The 13,505-nt window shown below is 52.9% G+C and overlaps 25 non-coding genes and 1 pseudogene across 25 annotated transcripts; all 26 read right to left on the bottom strand.

Moving 5' to 3' along the window:
- Nucleotides 1–109: 109 nt before the first annotated feature.
- Nucleotides 110–271, bottom strand: LOC127139539 (U1 spliceosomal RNA). The gene has a single exon (XR_007809738.1). It is a non-coding gene; the product is annotated as a U1 spliceosomal RNA (small nuclear RNA).
- A 563-nt stretch (nt 272–834) lies between these two features.
- Nucleotides 835–1,026, bottom strand: LOC127139545 (U2 spliceosomal RNA). Its single transcript, XR_007809743.1, has one exon. It is a non-coding gene; the product is annotated as a U2 spliceosomal RNA (small nuclear RNA).
- A 182-nt stretch (nt 1,027–1,208) lies between these two features.
- On the bottom strand, nt 1,209–1,320 carry LOC127139551 (U5 spliceosomal RNA). Its single transcript, XR_007809749.1, has one exon. It is a non-coding gene; the product is annotated as a U5 spliceosomal RNA (small nuclear RNA).
- Nucleotides 1,321–1,691: 371 nt separating this feature from the next.
- LOC127139535 (U1 spliceosomal RNA) lies at nt 1,692–1,855 on the bottom strand. Its single transcript, XR_007809734.1, has one exon. It is a non-coding gene; the product is annotated as a U1 spliceosomal RNA (small nuclear RNA).
- Nucleotides 1,856–2,346: 491 nt separating this feature from the next.
- LOC127139546 (U1 spliceosomal RNA) lies at nt 2,347–2,510 on the bottom strand. The gene has a single exon (XR_007809744.1). It is a non-coding gene; the product is annotated as a U1 spliceosomal RNA (small nuclear RNA).
- Nucleotides 2,511–3,072: 562 nt separating this feature from the next.
- LOC127139541 (U2 spliceosomal RNA) lies at nt 3,073–3,263 on the bottom strand. Its single transcript, XR_007809739.1, has one exon. It is a non-coding gene; the product is annotated as a U2 spliceosomal RNA (small nuclear RNA).
- A 180-nt stretch (nt 3,264–3,443) lies between these two features.
- LOC127139552 (U5 spliceosomal RNA) lies at nt 3,444–3,555 on the bottom strand. Its single transcript, XR_007809750.1, has one exon. It is a non-coding gene; the product is annotated as a U5 spliceosomal RNA (small nuclear RNA).
- Nucleotides 3,556–3,923: 368 nt separating this feature from the next.
- Nucleotides 3,924–4,087, bottom strand: LOC127139557 (U1 spliceosomal RNA). The gene has a single exon (XR_007809755.1). It is a non-coding gene; the product is annotated as a U1 spliceosomal RNA (small nuclear RNA).
- A 561-nt stretch (nt 4,088–4,648) lies between these two features.
- LOC127139542 (U2 spliceosomal RNA) lies at nt 4,649–4,839 on the bottom strand. Its single transcript, XR_007809740.1, has one exon. It is a non-coding gene; the product is annotated as a U2 spliceosomal RNA (small nuclear RNA).
- Nucleotides 4,840–5,020: 181 nt separating this feature from the next.
- LOC127139553 (U5 spliceosomal RNA) lies at nt 5,021–5,132 on the bottom strand. Its single transcript, XR_007809751.1, has one exon. It is a non-coding gene; the product is annotated as a U5 spliceosomal RNA (small nuclear RNA).
- A 370-nt stretch (nt 5,133–5,502) lies between these two features.
- On the bottom strand, nt 5,503–5,666 carry LOC127139559 (U1 spliceosomal RNA). The gene has a single exon (XR_007809757.1). It is a non-coding gene; the product is annotated as a U1 spliceosomal RNA (small nuclear RNA).
- A 562-nt stretch (nt 5,667–6,228) lies between these two features.
- Nucleotides 6,229–6,419, bottom strand: LOC127139543 (U2 spliceosomal RNA). Its single transcript, XR_007809741.1, has one exon. It is a non-coding gene; the product is annotated as a U2 spliceosomal RNA (small nuclear RNA).
- Nucleotides 6,420–6,600: 181 nt separating this feature from the next.
- On the bottom strand, nt 6,601–6,712 carry LOC127139554 (U5 spliceosomal RNA). The gene has a single exon (XR_007809752.1). It is a non-coding gene; the product is annotated as a U5 spliceosomal RNA (small nuclear RNA).
- Nucleotides 6,713–7,087: 375 nt separating this feature from the next.
- Nucleotides 7,088–7,251, bottom strand: LOC127139560 (U1 spliceosomal RNA). Its single transcript, XR_007809758.1, has one exon. It is a non-coding gene; the product is annotated as a U1 spliceosomal RNA (small nuclear RNA).
- Nucleotides 7,252–7,814: 563 nt separating this feature from the next.
- On the bottom strand, nt 7,815–8,005 carry LOC127139544 (U2 spliceosomal RNA). The gene has a single exon (XR_007809742.1). It is a non-coding gene; the product is annotated as a U2 spliceosomal RNA (small nuclear RNA).
- Nucleotides 8,006–8,186: 181 nt separating this feature from the next.
- Nucleotides 8,187–8,299, bottom strand: LOC127139550 (U5 spliceosomal RNA). Its single transcript, XR_007809748.1, has one exon. It is a non-coding gene; the product is annotated as a U5 spliceosomal RNA (small nuclear RNA).
- A 369-nt stretch (nt 8,300–8,668) lies between these two features.
- On the bottom strand, nt 8,669–8,832 carry LOC127139536 (U1 spliceosomal RNA). The gene has a single exon (XR_007809735.1). It is a non-coding gene; the product is annotated as a U1 spliceosomal RNA (small nuclear RNA).
- Nucleotides 8,833–9,395: 563 nt separating this feature from the next.
- LOC127139549 (U2 spliceosomal RNA) lies at nt 9,396–9,587 on the bottom strand. Its single transcript, XR_007809747.1, has one exon. It is a non-coding gene; the product is annotated as a U2 spliceosomal RNA (small nuclear RNA).
- A 181-nt stretch (nt 9,588–9,768) lies between these two features.
- On the bottom strand, nt 9,769–9,880 carry LOC127139555 (U5 spliceosomal RNA). The gene has a single exon (XR_007809753.1). It is a non-coding gene; the product is annotated as a U5 spliceosomal RNA (small nuclear RNA).
- Nucleotides 9,881–10,254: 374 nt separating this feature from the next.
- Nucleotides 10,255–10,418, bottom strand: LOC127139537 (U1 spliceosomal RNA). The gene has a single exon (XR_007809736.1). It is a non-coding gene; the product is annotated as a U1 spliceosomal RNA (small nuclear RNA).
- Nucleotides 10,419–10,977: 559 nt separating this feature from the next.
- LOC127139547 (U2 spliceosomal RNA) lies at nt 10,978–11,167 on the bottom strand. The gene has a single exon (XR_007809745.1). It is a non-coding gene; the product is annotated as a U2 spliceosomal RNA (small nuclear RNA).
- Nucleotides 11,168–11,348: 181 nt separating this feature from the next.
- Nucleotides 11,349–11,460, bottom strand: LOC127139556 (U5 spliceosomal RNA). The gene has a single exon (XR_007809754.1). It is a non-coding gene; the product is annotated as a U5 spliceosomal RNA (small nuclear RNA).
- Nucleotides 11,461–11,829: 369 nt separating this feature from the next.
- Nucleotides 11,830–11,993, bottom strand: LOC127139538 (U1 spliceosomal RNA). The gene has a single exon (XR_007809737.1). It is a non-coding gene; the product is annotated as a U1 spliceosomal RNA (small nuclear RNA).
- Nucleotides 11,994–12,557: 564 nt separating this feature from the next.
- LOC127139548 (U2 spliceosomal RNA) lies at nt 12,558–12,747 on the bottom strand. The gene has a single exon (XR_007809746.1). It is a non-coding gene; the product is annotated as a U2 spliceosomal RNA (small nuclear RNA).
- Nucleotides 12,748–12,928: 181 nt separating this feature from the next.
- Nucleotides 12,929–13,040, bottom strand: LOC127139558 (U5 spliceosomal RNA). Its single transcript, XR_007809756.1, has one exon. It is a non-coding gene; the product is annotated as a U5 spliceosomal RNA (small nuclear RNA).
- A 374-nt stretch (nt 13,041–13,414) lies between these two features.
- On the bottom strand, nt 13,415–13,505 carry LOC127139540 (uncharacterized; annotated as a pseudogene).

Below are 13,505 nucleotides of genomic sequence, written 5' to 3' on the forward strand. Positions count from 1 at the left end.
AACAGCACCGACTCTGCAGTCGTAAAACTGGCATAGTTGGCAGCACGCTTTCACGCTTACGAGTAAAAGAAGCTACCCGGGACACCTTGTTTTCCTTTGACGTAGCGGTCAGGGGAGAGCGCGAACGCAGTCCCCCACTACCAGAAATTATGCAGTCGAGACTCCCACATTTGGGGAATTCGCAGGGTCAGCGCAACCGGAGTGCAATGGCTGAGCCTCGCCCTGGTGAACCACCTTCTTGATCATGGTATCTCCCCTGCCAGGTAAGTATGAGTTGGAGTTGTCAGAGACGGTGGGGTCGGTTCCAGACACAGCACCCTGGCTGATGGTGGCCACACTGCACAATGCCAGAGTTCGGCGACATCAGCATTAGCTGACCCTCATCTGAGGCTTGTCCCCGAGGCGTTGCAAGCACTATACTGCAGTTTGACAAAGTTGCGCGGTGCACAAACTTTGCTGGTTTTATTGACTTTTCTCACCGGTCGGAGCTCGGCCCAGACAAACTGGAATGTGCCTGTTTTTTTTCAAAAAACAGTAATGCATAAGCCGTGTATGCTCCCGTCTCTAAAGGTCTGTTGGACACGTTATCCCCTTCTATAGAGGGAACTGCTTACTTTACCTTCTTTTCCAGCTGCAAAAGAGAGACGGTACACCCTGATCAACCTCCGGGGAAGGGAAAAATCAAGAGTGCACCACTAAGCGTACGACTCAGTAACCGCATCAGGGCTTTGAGCAACTTGTACCCTATCGATAAAGGAATGTGAGAAAAGCAAGGGACTCCCCTGGAAAAAAACACCCCCCACAAAACTCTATAGTTACATTGCACGTTTCCAGAGAACGTGCACCGTACCTGGAGGTAATGCAATACCGGGGTCGATGCGTGGAGTGGAAGGAGCAAGCCCCCGTTCCGGCTCCCTGATCCAAAAATCAATTTAATATATGGTCCCCGGGTAGGGGACGTATCAGATATTAAACTGATAAGAACAGATACTACACTTGATCTTAGCCAAAAGGCCGAGAAGCGATGAGTCCAAAGCGTTTCGTGTTCCGTCCAAGCTCTTGGCACGATCCTCTCTTGTCACGGTGCCCCTGTTTTCAAGCCAGCCTAACAATGGCTGCTGCTTAGCCACCCCACCCAGTCTCCCCACTTTGCACCCCTGGTTCTTAGCGGAGACAGCCGTTTGACTTTTCACACACTCAAAGGGCTCAGCCTTACGGCCAAACCTACCAAAAATAGCTTAAACTCGTTGGCGTTCCTCTCCACGGAAGTCTTTAGTAAAAGGCGAAAGACTTGTGCGTTATGAAGAGAAACCAGAGTCAGTACAGCCTTCGCCTTGGAGGGCAGCCCGAGAACCCCAGTCGTCCCAGCCACCACCGTCACGGTAGGCGTCTCTTTGCGCCTGCCGCGTTCCAAATCCCAGATCGCACCCATCAGCTACCCTGCCCCGTACTGTCACATGCGCTATCCAATGGGGTTTGCGGAGGGTTAGGCTTAGGCGGAAAGCCCCGCCTTTGGGGGGCGGGGGCGGGGGCATGTGTGCTTGTAACATACAGAAAAGCCCACCAATCGTCACGGCCCGACAACAGCACCGACTCTGCAGTCGTAAAACTGGCATAGTTGGCAGCACGCTTTCATGCTTACGAGTAAAAGAAGCTACCCGGGACACCTTGTTTTCCTTTGACGTAGCGGTCAGGGGAGAGCGCGAACGCAGTCCCCCACTACCAGAAATTATGCAGTCGAGACTCCCACATTTGGGGAATTCGCAGGGGTCAGCGCAACCGGAGTGCAATGGCTGAGCCTCGCCCTGGGTGAACCACCTTCTTGATCATGGTATCTCCCCTGCCAGGTAAGTATGAGTTGGAGTTGTCAGAGACGGTGGGGTCGGTTCCAGACACAGCACCCTGGCTGATGGTGGCCACACTGCACAATGCCAGAGTTCGGCGACATCAGCATTCTTTTCCAGCTGCAAAAGAGAGACGGTACACCCTGATCAACCTCCGGGGAAGGGAAAAATCAAGAGTGCACCACTAAGCGTACGACTCAGTAACCGCATCAGGGCTTTGAGCAACTTGTACCCTATCGATAAAGGAATGTGAGAAAAGCAAGGGACTCCCCTGGAAAAAACACCCCCCACAAAACTCTATAGTTAGGCGGAAAGCCCCGCCTTTGGGGGGCGGGGGCGGGGGAATGTGTGCTTGTAACATACAGAAACGCCCACCAATCGTCACGGCCCGACAACAGCACCGACTCTGCAGTCGTAAAACTGGCATAGTTGGCAGCACGCTTTCACGCTTACGAGTAAAAGAAGCTACCCGGGACACCTTGTTTTCCTTTGACGTAGCGGTCAGGGGAGAGCGCGAACGCAGTCCCCCACTACCAGAAATTATGCAGTCGAGACTCCCACATTTGGGGAATTCGCAGGGGTCAGCGCAACCGGAGTGCAATGGCTGAGCCTCGCCCTGGGTGAACCACCTTCTTGATCATGGTATCTCCCCTGCCAGGTAAGTATGAGTTGGAGTTGTCAGAGACGGTGGGGTCGGTTCCAGACACAGCACCCTGGCTGATGGTGGCCACACTGCACAATGCCAGAGTTCGGCGACATCAGCATTAGCTGACCCTCATCTGAGGCTTGTCGCCGAGGCGTTGCAAGCACTATACTGCAGTTTGACAAAGTTGCGCGGTGCACAAACTTTGCTGGTTTTATTGACTTTTCTCACCGGTCAGAGCTCGGCCCAGACAAACTGGAATGTGCCTGTTTTTTTTCAAAAAACAGTAATGCATAAGCCGTGTATGCTCCCGTCTCTAAAGGTCTGTTGGACACGTTATCCCCTTCTATAGAGGGAACTGCTTACTTTACCTTCTTTTCCAGCTGCAAAAGAGAGACGGTACACCCTGATCAACCTCCGGGGAAGGGAAAAATCAAGAGTGCACCACTAAGCGTACGACTCAGTAACCGCATCAGGGCTTTGAGCAACTTGTACCCTATCGATAAAGGAATGTGAGAAAAGCAAGGGACTCCCCTGGAAAAAACACCCCCCACAAAACTCTATAGTTACATTGCACGTTTCCAGAGAATGTGCACCGTACCTGGAGGTAATGCAATACCGGGTCGATGCGTGGAGTGGAAGGAGCAAGCCCCCGTTCCGGCTCCCTGATCCAAAAATCAATTTAATATATGGTCCCCAGGTAGGGGACGTATCAGATATTAAACTGATAAGAACAGATACTACACTTGATCTTAGCCAAAAGGCCGAGAAGCGATGAGTCCAAAGCGTTTCGTGTTCGTCCAAGCTCTTGGCACGATCCTCTCTTGTCACGGTGCCCTGTTTTCAAGCCAGCCTAACAATGGCTGCTGCTTAGCACCCCCACCCAGTCTCCCCACTTTGCACCCCTGGTTCTTAGCGGAGACAGCCGTTTGACTTTTCACACACTCAAAGGGCTCAGCCTTACGGCCAAACCTACCAAAAATAGCTTAAACTCGTTGGCGTTCCTCTCCACGGAAGTCTTTAGTAAAAGGCGAAAGACTTGTGCGTTATGAAGAGAAACCAGAGTCAGTACGGCCTTCGCCTTGAGGGCAGCCGAGAACCCCAGTCGTCCCAGCCACCACCGTCACGGTAGGCCTCTCTTTGCGCCTGCCGCGTTCCAAATCCCAGATCGCACCCGTCAGCTACCCTGCCCCGTACTGTCACATGCGCTATCCAATGGGGTTTGCGGAGGGTTAGGCTTAGGCGGAAAGCCCCGCCTTTGGGGGCGGGGGCGGGGGCATGTGTGCTTGTAACATACAGAAACGCCCACCAATCGTCACGGCCCGACAACAGCACCGACTCTGCAGTCGTAAAACTGGCATAGTTGGCAGCACGCTTTCACGCTTACGAGTAAAAGAAGCTACCCGGGACACCTTGTTTTCCTTTGACGTAGCGGTCAGGGGAGAGCGCGAACGCAGTCCCCCACTACCAGAAATTATGCAGTCGAGACTCCCACATTTGGGGAATTCGCAGGGGTCAGCGCAACCGGAGTGCAATGGCTGAGCCTCGCCCTGGGTGAACCACCTTCTTGATCATGGTATCTCCCCTGCCAGGTAAGTATGAGTTGGAGTTGTCAGAGACGGTGGGGTCGGTTCCAGACACAGCACCCTGGCTGATGGTGGCCACACTGCACAATGCCAGAGTTCGGCGACATCAGCATTAGCTGACCCTCATCTGAGGCTTGTCGCCGAGGCGTTGCAAGCACTATACTGCAGTTTGACAAAGTTGCGCGGTGCACAAACTTTGCTGGTTTTATTGACTTTTCTCACCGGTCGGAGCTCGGCCCAGACAAACTGGAATGTGCCTGTTTTTTTTCAAAAAACAGTAATGCATAAGCCGTGTATGCTCCCGTCTCTAAAGGTCTGTTGGACACGTTATCCCTTCTATAGAGGGAACTGCTTACTTTACCTTCTTTTCCAGCTGCAAAAGAGAGACGGTACACCCTGATCAACCTCCGGGGAAGGGAAAAATCAAGAGTGCACCACTAAGCGTACGACTCAGTAACCGCATCAGGGCTTTGAGCAACTTGTACCCTATCGATAAAGGAATGTGAGAAAAGCAAGGGACTCCCCTGGAAAAAACACCCCCCACAAAACTCTATAGTTACATTGCACGTTTCCAGAGAATGTGCACCGTACCTGGAGGTAATGCAATACCGGGTCGATGCGTGGAGTGGAAGGAGCAAGCCCCCGTTCCGGCTCCCTGATCCAAAAATCAATTTAATATATGGTCCCCGGGTAGGGGACGTATCAGATATTAAACTGATAAGAACAGATACTACACTTGATCTTAGCCAAAAGGCCGAGAAGCGATGAGTCCAAAGCGTTTCGTGTTCCGTCCAAGCTCTTGGCACGATCCTCTCTTGTCACGGTGCCCTGTTTTCAAGCCAGCCTAACAATGGCTGCTGCTTAGCACCCCCACCCAGTCTCCCCACTTTGCACCCCTGGTTCTTAGCGGAGACAGCCGTTTGACTTTTCACACACTCAAAGGGCTCAGCCTTACGGCCAAACCTACCAAAAATAGCTTAAACTCGTTGGCGTTCCTCTCCACGGAAGTCTTTAGTAAAAGGCGAAAGACTTGTGCGTTATGAAGAGAAACCAGAGTCAGTACGGCCTTCGCCTTGAGGGCAGCCGAGAACCCCAGTCGTCCCAGCCACCACCGTCACGGTAGGCCTCTCTTTGCGCCTGCCGCGTTCCAAATCCCAGATCGCACCCGTCAGCTACCCTGCCCCGTACTGTCACATGCGCTATCCAATGGGGTTTGCGGAGGGTTAGGCTTAGGCGGAAAGCCCCGCCTTTGGGGGGGCGGGGGCGGGGGCATGTGTGCTTGTAACATACAGAAACGCCCACCAATCGTCACGGCCCGACAACAGCACCGACTCTGCAGTCGTAAAACTGGCATAGTTGGCAGCACGCTTTCACGCTTACGAGTAAAAGAAGCTACCCGGGACACCTTGTTTTCCTTTGACGTAGCGGTCAGGGGAGAGCGCGAACGCAGTCCCCCACTACCAGAAATTATGCAGTCGAGACTCCCACATTTGGGGAATTCGCAGGGGTCAGCGCAACCGGAGTGCAATGGCTGAGCCTCGCCCTGGGTGAACCACCTTCTTGATCATGGTATCTCCCCTGCCAGGTAAGTATGAGTTGGAGTTGTCAGAGACGGTGGGGTCGGTTCCAGACACAGCACCCTGGCTGATGGTGGCCACACTGCACAATGCCAGAGTTCGGCGACATCAGCATTAGCTGACCCTCATCTGAGGCTTGTCCCCGAGGCGTTGCAAGCACTATACTGCAGTTTGACAAAGTTGCGCGGTGCACAAACTTTGCTGGTTTTATTGACTTTTCTCACCGGTCGGAGCTCGGCCCAGACAAACTGGAATGTGCCTGTTTTTTTTCAAAAAACAGTAATGCATAAGCCGTGTATGCTCCCGTCTCTAAAGGTCTGTTGGACACGTTATCCCCTTCTATAGAGGGAACTGCTTACTTTACCTTCTTTTCCAGCTGCAAAAGAGAGACGGTACACCCTGATCAACCTCCGGGGAAGGGAAAAATCAAGAGTGCACCACTAAGCGTACGACTCAGTAACCGCATCAGGGCTTTGAGCAACTTGTACCCTATCGATAAAGGAATGTGAGAAAAGCAAGGGACTCCCCTGGAAAAAACACCCCCCACAAAACTCTATAGTTACATTGCACGTTTCCAGAGAATGTGCACCGTACCTGGAGGTAATGCAATACCGGGTCGATGCGTGGAGTGGAAGGAGCAAGCCCCCGTTCCGGCTCCCTGATCCAAAAATCAATTTAATATATGGTCCCCGGGTAGGGGACGTATCAGATATTAAACTGATAAGAACAGATACTACACTTGATCTTAGCCAAAAGGCCGAGAAGCGATGAGTCCAAAGCGTTTCGTGTTCCGTCCAAGCTCTTGGCACGATCCTCTCTTGTCACGGTGCCCTGTTTTCAAGCCAGCCTAACAATGGCTGCTGCTTAGCACCCCCACCCAGTCTCCCCACTTTGCACCCCTGGTTCTTAGCGGAGACAGCCGTTTGACTTTTCACACACTCAAAGGGCTCAGCCTTACGGCCAAACCTACCAAAAATAGCTTAAACTCGTTGGCGTTCCTCTCCACGGAAGTCTTTAGTAAAAGGCGAAAGACTTGTGCGTTATGAAGAGAAACCAGAGTCAGTACGGCCTTCGCCTTGAGGGCAGCCGAGAACCCCAGTCGTCCCAGCCACCACCGTCACGGTAGGCCTCTCTTTGCGCCTGCCGCGTTCCAAATCCCAGATCGCACCCGTCAGCTACCCTGCCCCGTACTGTCACATGCGCTATCCAATGGGGTTTGCGGAGGGTTAGGCTTAGGCGGAAAGCCCCGCCTTTGGGGGGCGGGGGCGGGGGCTGGGGCATGTGTGCTTGTAACATACAGAAACGCCCACCAATCGTCACGGCCCGACAACAGCACCGACTCTGCAGTCGTAAAACTGGCATAGTTGGCAGCACGCTTTCACGCTTACGAGTAAAAGAAGCTACCCGGGACACCTTGTTTTCCTTTGACGTAGCGGTCAGGGGAGAGCGCGAACGCAGTCCCCCACTACCAGAAATTATGCAGTCGAGACTCCCACATTTGGGGAATTCGCAGGGGTCAGCGCAACCGGAGTGCAATGGCTGAGCCTCGCCCTGGGTGAACCACCTTCTTGATCATGGTATCTCCCCTGCCAGGTAAGTATGAGTTGGAGTTGTCAGAGACGGTGGGGTCGGTTCCAGACACAGCACCCTGGCTGATGGTGGCCACACTGCACAATGCCAGAGTTCGGCGACATCAGCATTAGCTGACCCTCATCTGAGGCTTGTCGCCCGAGGCGTTGCAAGCACTATACTGCAGTTTGACAAAGTTGCGCGGTGCACAAACTTTGCTGGTTTTATTGACTTTTCTCACCGGTCGGAGCTCGGCCCAGACAAACTGGAATGTGCCTGTTTTTTTTCAAAAAACAGTAATGCATAAGCCGTGTATGCTCCCGTCTCTAAAGGTCTGTTGGACACGTTATCCCCTTCTATAGAGGGAACTGCTTACTTTACCTTCTTTTCCAGCTGCAAAAGAGAGACGGTACACCCTGATCAACCTCCGGGGAAGGGAAAAATCAAGAGTGCACCACTAAGCGTACGACTCAGTAACCGCATCAGGGCTTTGAGCAACTTGTACCCTATCGATAAAGGAATGTGAGAAAAGCAAGGGACTCCCCTGGAAAAAACACCCCCCACAAAACTCTATAGTTACATTGCACGTTTCCAGAGAATGTGCACCGTACCTGGAGGTAATGCAATACCGGGTCGATGCGTGGAGTGGAAGGAGCAAGCCCCCGTTCCGGCTCCCTGATCCAAAAATCAATTTAATATATGGTCCCCGGGTAGGGGACGTATCAGATATTAAACTGATAAGAACAGATACTACACTTGATCTTAGCCAAAAGGCCGAGAAGCGATGAGTCCAAAGCGTTTCGTGTTCCGTCCAAGCTCTTGGCACGATCCTCTCTTGTCACGGTGCCCTGTTTTCAAGCCAGCCTAACAATGGCTGCTGCTTAGCACCCCCACCCAGTCTCCCCACTTTGCACCCCTGGTTCTTAGCGGAGACAGCCGTTTGACTTTTCACACACTCAAAGGGCTCAGCCTTACGGCCAAACCTACCAAAAAATAGCTTAAACTCGTTGGCGTTCCTCTCCACGGAAGTCTTTAGTAAAAGGCGAAAGACTTGTGCGTTATGAAGAGAAACCAGAGTCAGTACGGCCTTCGCCTTGAGGGCAGCCGAGAACCCCAGTCGTCCCAGCCACCACCGTCACGGTAGGCCTCTCTTTGCGCCTGCCGCGTTCCAAATCCCAGATCGCACCCGTCAGCTACCCTGCCCCGTACTGTCACATGCGCTATCCAATGGGGTTTGCGGAGGGTTAGGCTTAGGCGGAAAGCCCCGCCTTTGGGGGGCGGGGGCGGGGGCATGTGTGCTTGTAACATACAGAAACGCCCACCAATCGTCACGGCCCGACAACAGCACCGACTCTGCAGTCGTAAAACTGGCATAGTTGGCAGCACGCTTTCACGCTTACGAGTAAAAGAAGCTACCCGGGACACCTTGTTTTCCTTTGACGTAGCGGTCAGGGGAGAGCGCGAACGCAGTCCCCCACTACCAGAAATTATGCAGTCGAGACTCCCACATTTGGGGAATTCGCAGGGGTCAGCGCAACCGGAGTGCAATGGCTGAGCCTCGCCCTGGGTGAACCACCTTCTTGATCATGGTATCTCCCCTGCCAGGTAAGTATGAGTTGGAGTTGTCAGAGACGGTGGGGTCGGTTCCAGACACAGCACCCTGGCTGATGGTGGCCACACTGCACAATGCCAGAGTTCGGCGACATCAGCATTAGCTGACCCTCATCTGAGGCTTGTCCCGAGGCGTTGCAAGCACTATACTGCAGTTTGACAAAGTTGCGCGGTGCACAAACTTTGCTGGTTTTATTGACTTTTCTCACCGGTCGGAGCTCGGCCCAGACAAACTGGAATGTGCCTGTTTTTTTTTCAAAAAACAGTAATGCATAAGCCGTGTATGCTCCCCGTCTCTAAAGGTCTGTTGGACACGTTATCCCTTCTATAGAGAGGAACTGCTTACTTTACCTTCTTTTCCAGCTGCAAAAGAGAGACGGTACACCCTGATCAACCTCCGGGGAAGGGAAAAATCAAGAGTGCACCACTAAGCGTACGACTCAGTAACCGCATCAGGGCTTTGAGCAACTTGTACCCTATCGATAAAGGAATGTGAGAAAAGCAAGGGACTCCCCTGGAAAAAACACCCCCCACAAAACTCTATAGTTACATTGCACGTTTCCAGAGAATGTGCACCGTACCTGGAGGTAATGCAATACCGGGTCGATGCGTGGAGTGGAAGGAGCAAGCCCCCGTTCCGGCTCCCTGATCCAAAAATCAATTTAATATATGGTCCCCGGGTAGGGGACGTATCAGATATTAAACTGATAAGAAACAGATACTACACTTGATCTTAGCCAAAAGGCCGAGAAGCGATGAGTCCAAAGCGTTTCGTGTTCCGTCCAAGCTCTTGGCACGATCCTCTCCTTGTCACGGTGCCCTGTTTTCAAGCCAGCCTAACAATGGCTGCTGCTTAGCACCCCCACCCAGTCTCCCCACTTTGCACCCTGGTTCTTAGCGGAGACAGCCGTTTGACTTTTCACACACTCAAAGGGCTCAGCCTTACGGCCAAACCTACCAAAAATAGCTTAAACTCGTTGGCGTTCCTCTCCACGGAAGTCTTTAGTAAAAGGCGAAAGACTTGTGCGTTATGAAGAGAAACCAGAGTCAGTACGGCCTTCGCCTTGAGGGCAGCCGAGAACCCCAGTCGTCCCAGCCACCACCGTCACGGTAGGCCCTCTTTTGCGCCTGCCGCGTTCCAAATCCCAGATCGCACCCGTCAGCTACCCTGCCCCGTACTGTCACATGCGCTATCCAATGGGGTTTGCGGAGGGTTAGGCTTAGGCGGAAAGCCCCGCCTTTGGGGGCGGGGGCGGGGGCTGGGGCATGTGTGCTTGTAACATACAGAAACGCCCACCAATCGTCACGGCCCGACAACAGCACCGACTCTGCAGTCGTAAAACTGGCATAGTTGGCAGCACGCTTTCACGCTTACGAGTAAAAGAAGCTACCCGGGACACCTTGTTTTCCTTTGACGTAGCGGTCAGGGGAGAGCGCGAACGCAGTCCCCCACTACCAGAAATTATGCAGTCGAGACTCCCACATTTGGGGAATTCGCAGGGGTCAGCGCAACCGGAGTGCAATGGCTGAGCCTCGCCCTGGGTGAACCACCTTCTTGATCATGGTATCTCCCCTGCCAGGTAAGTATGAGTTGGAGTTGTCAGAGACGGTGGGGTCGGTTCCAGACACAGCACCCTGGCTGATGGTGGCCACACTGCACAATGCCAGAGTTCGGCGACATCAGCATTAGCTGACCCTCATCTGAGGCTTGTCGCCGAGGCGTTGCAAGCACTATACTGCAGTTTGACAAAGTTGCGCGTGCACAAACTTTGCTGGTTTTATTGACTTTTCTCACCGGTCGGAGCTCGGCCCAGACAAACTGGAATGTGCCTGTTTTTTTTCAAAAAACAGTAATGCATAAGCCGTGTATGCTCCCGTCTCTAAAGGTCTGTTGGACACGTTATCCCCTTATATAGAGAGAACTGCTTACTTTACCTTCTTTTCCAGCTGCAAGAGAGACGGTACACCCTGATCAACCTCCGGGGAAGGGAAAAATCAAGAGTGCACCACTAAGCGTACGACTCAGTAACCGCATCAGGGCTTTGAGCAACTTGTACCCTATCGATAAAGGAATGTGAGAAAAGCAAGGGACTCCCCTGGAAAAAACACCCCCCACAAAACTCTATAGTTACATTGCACGTTTCCAGAGAATGTGCACCGTACCTGGAGGTAATGCAATACCGGGTCGATGCGTGGAGTGGAAGGAGCAAGCCCCCGTTCCGGCTCCCTGATCCAAAAATCAATTTAATATATGGTCCCCGGGTAGGGACGTATCAGATATTAAACTGATAAGAACAGATACTACACTTGATCTTAGCCAAAAGGCCGAGAAGCGATGAGTCCAAAGCGTTTCGTGTTCCGTCCAAGCTCTTGGCACGATCCTCTCTTGTCACGGTGCCCTGTTTTCAAGCCAGCCTAACAATGGCTGCTGCTTAGCACCCCCACCCAGTCTCCCCACTTTGCACCCCTGGTTCTTAGCGGAGACAGCCGTTTGACTTTTCACACACTCAAAGGGCTCAGCCTTACGGCCAAACCTACCAAAAATAGCTTAAACTCGTTGGCGTTCCTCTCCACGGAAGTCTTTAGTAAAAGGCGAAAGACTTGTGCGTTATGAAGAGAAACCAGAGTCAGTACGGCCTTCGCCTTGAGGGCAGCCGAGAACCCCAGTCGTCCCAGCCACCACCGTCACGGTAGGCCTCTCTTTGCGCCTGCCGCGTTCCAAATCCCAGATCGCACCCGTCAGCTACCCTGCCCCGTACTGTCACATGCGCTATCCAATGGGGTTTGCGGAGGGTTAGGCTTAGGCGGAAAGCCCCGCCTTTGGGGGGCGGGGGCGGGGGCATGTGTGCTTGTAACATACAGAAACGCCCACCAATCGTCACGGCCCGACAACAGCACCGACTCTGCAGTCGTAAAACTGGCATAGTTGGCAGCACGCTTTCACGCTTACGAGTAAAAGAAGCTACCCGGGACACCTTGTTTTCCTTTGACGTAGCGGTCAGGGGAGAGCGCGAACGCAGTCCCCCACTACCAGAAATTATGCAGTCGAGACTCCCACATTTGGGGAATTCGCAGGGGTCAGCGCAACCGGAGTGCAATGGCTGAGCCTCGCCCTGGGTGAACCACCTTCTTGATCATGGTATCTCCCCTGCCAGGTAAGTATGAGTTGGAGTTGTCAGAGACGGTGGGGTCGGTTCCAGACACACAGCACCCTGGCTGATGGTGGCCACACTGCACAAATGCCAGAGTTCGGCGACATCAGCATTAGCTGACCCTCATCTGAGGCTTGTCCCCGAGGCGTTGCAAGCACTATACTGCAGTTTGACAAAGTTGCGCGGTGCACAAACTTTGCTGGTTTTATTGACTTTTCTCACCGGTCGGAGCTCGGCCCAGACAAACTGGAATGTGCCTGTTTTTTTTTCAAAAAACAGTAATGCATAAGCCGTGTATGCTCCCGTCTCTAAAGGTCTGTTGGACACGTTATCCCCTTATATAGAGAGAACTGCTTACTTTACCTTCTTTTCCAGCTGCAAAAGAGAGACGGTACACCCTGATCAACCTCCGGGGAAGGGAAAAATCAAGAGTGCACCACTAAGCGTACGACTCAGTAACCGCATCAGGGCTTTGAGCAACTTGTACCCTATCGATAAAGGAATGTGAGAAAAGCAAGGGACTCCCCTGGAAAAAACCCCCCACAAAACTCTATAGTTACATTGCACGTTTCCAGAGAATGTGCACCGTACCTGGAGGTAATGCAATACCGGGTCGATGCGTGGAGTGGAAGGAGCAAGCCCCCGTTCCGGCTCCCTGATCCAAAAATCAATTTAATATATGGTCCCCGGGTAGGGACGTATCAGATATTAAACTGATAAGAACAGATACTACACTTGATCTTAGCCAAAAGGCCGAGAAGCGATGAGTCCAAAGCGTTTCGTGTTCCGTCCAAGCTCTTGGCACGATCCTCTCTTGTCACGGTGCCCTGTTTTCAAGCCAGCCTAACAATGGCTGCTGCTTAGCACCCCCACCCAGTCTCCCCACTTTGCACCCCTGGTTCTTAGCGGAGACAGCCGTTTGACTTTTCACACACTCAAAGGGCTCAGCCTTACGGCCAAACCTACCAAAAATAGCTTAAACTCGTTGGCGTTCCTCTCCACGGAAGTCTTTAGTAAAAGGCGAAAGACTTGTGCGTTATGAAGAGAAACCAGAGTCAGTACGGCCTTCGCCTTGAGGGCAGCCGAGAACCCCAGTCGTCCCAGCCACCACCGTCACGGTAGGCCTCTCTTTGCGCCTGCCGCGTTCCAAATCCCAGATCGCACCCGTCAGCTACCCTGCCCCGTACTGTCACATGCGCTATCCAATGGGGTTTGCGGAGGGTTAGGCTTAGGCGGAAAGCCCCGCCTTTGGGGGCGGGGGCGGGGGCTGGGGCATGTGTGCTTGTAACATACAGAAACGCCCACCAATCGTCACGGCCCGACAACAGCACCGACTCTGCAGTCGTAAAACTGGCATAGTTGGCAGCACGCTTTCACGCTTACGAGTAAAAGAAGCTACCCGGGACACCTTGTTTTCCTTTGACGTAGCGGTCAGGGGAGAGCGCGAACGCAGTCCCCCACTACCAGAAATTATGCAGTCGAGACTCCCACATTTGGGGAATTCGCAGGGGTCAGCGCAACCG

Source organism: Lates calcarifer, unplaced genomic scaffold (genome assembly GCF_001640805.2).
Source record: "Lates calcarifer isolate ASB-BC8 unplaced genomic scaffold, TLL_Latcal_v3 _unitig_1512_quiver_3367, whole genome shotgun sequence".
NCBI lineage: Eukaryota > Metazoa > Chordata > Actinopteri > Centropomidae > Lates > Lates calcarifer.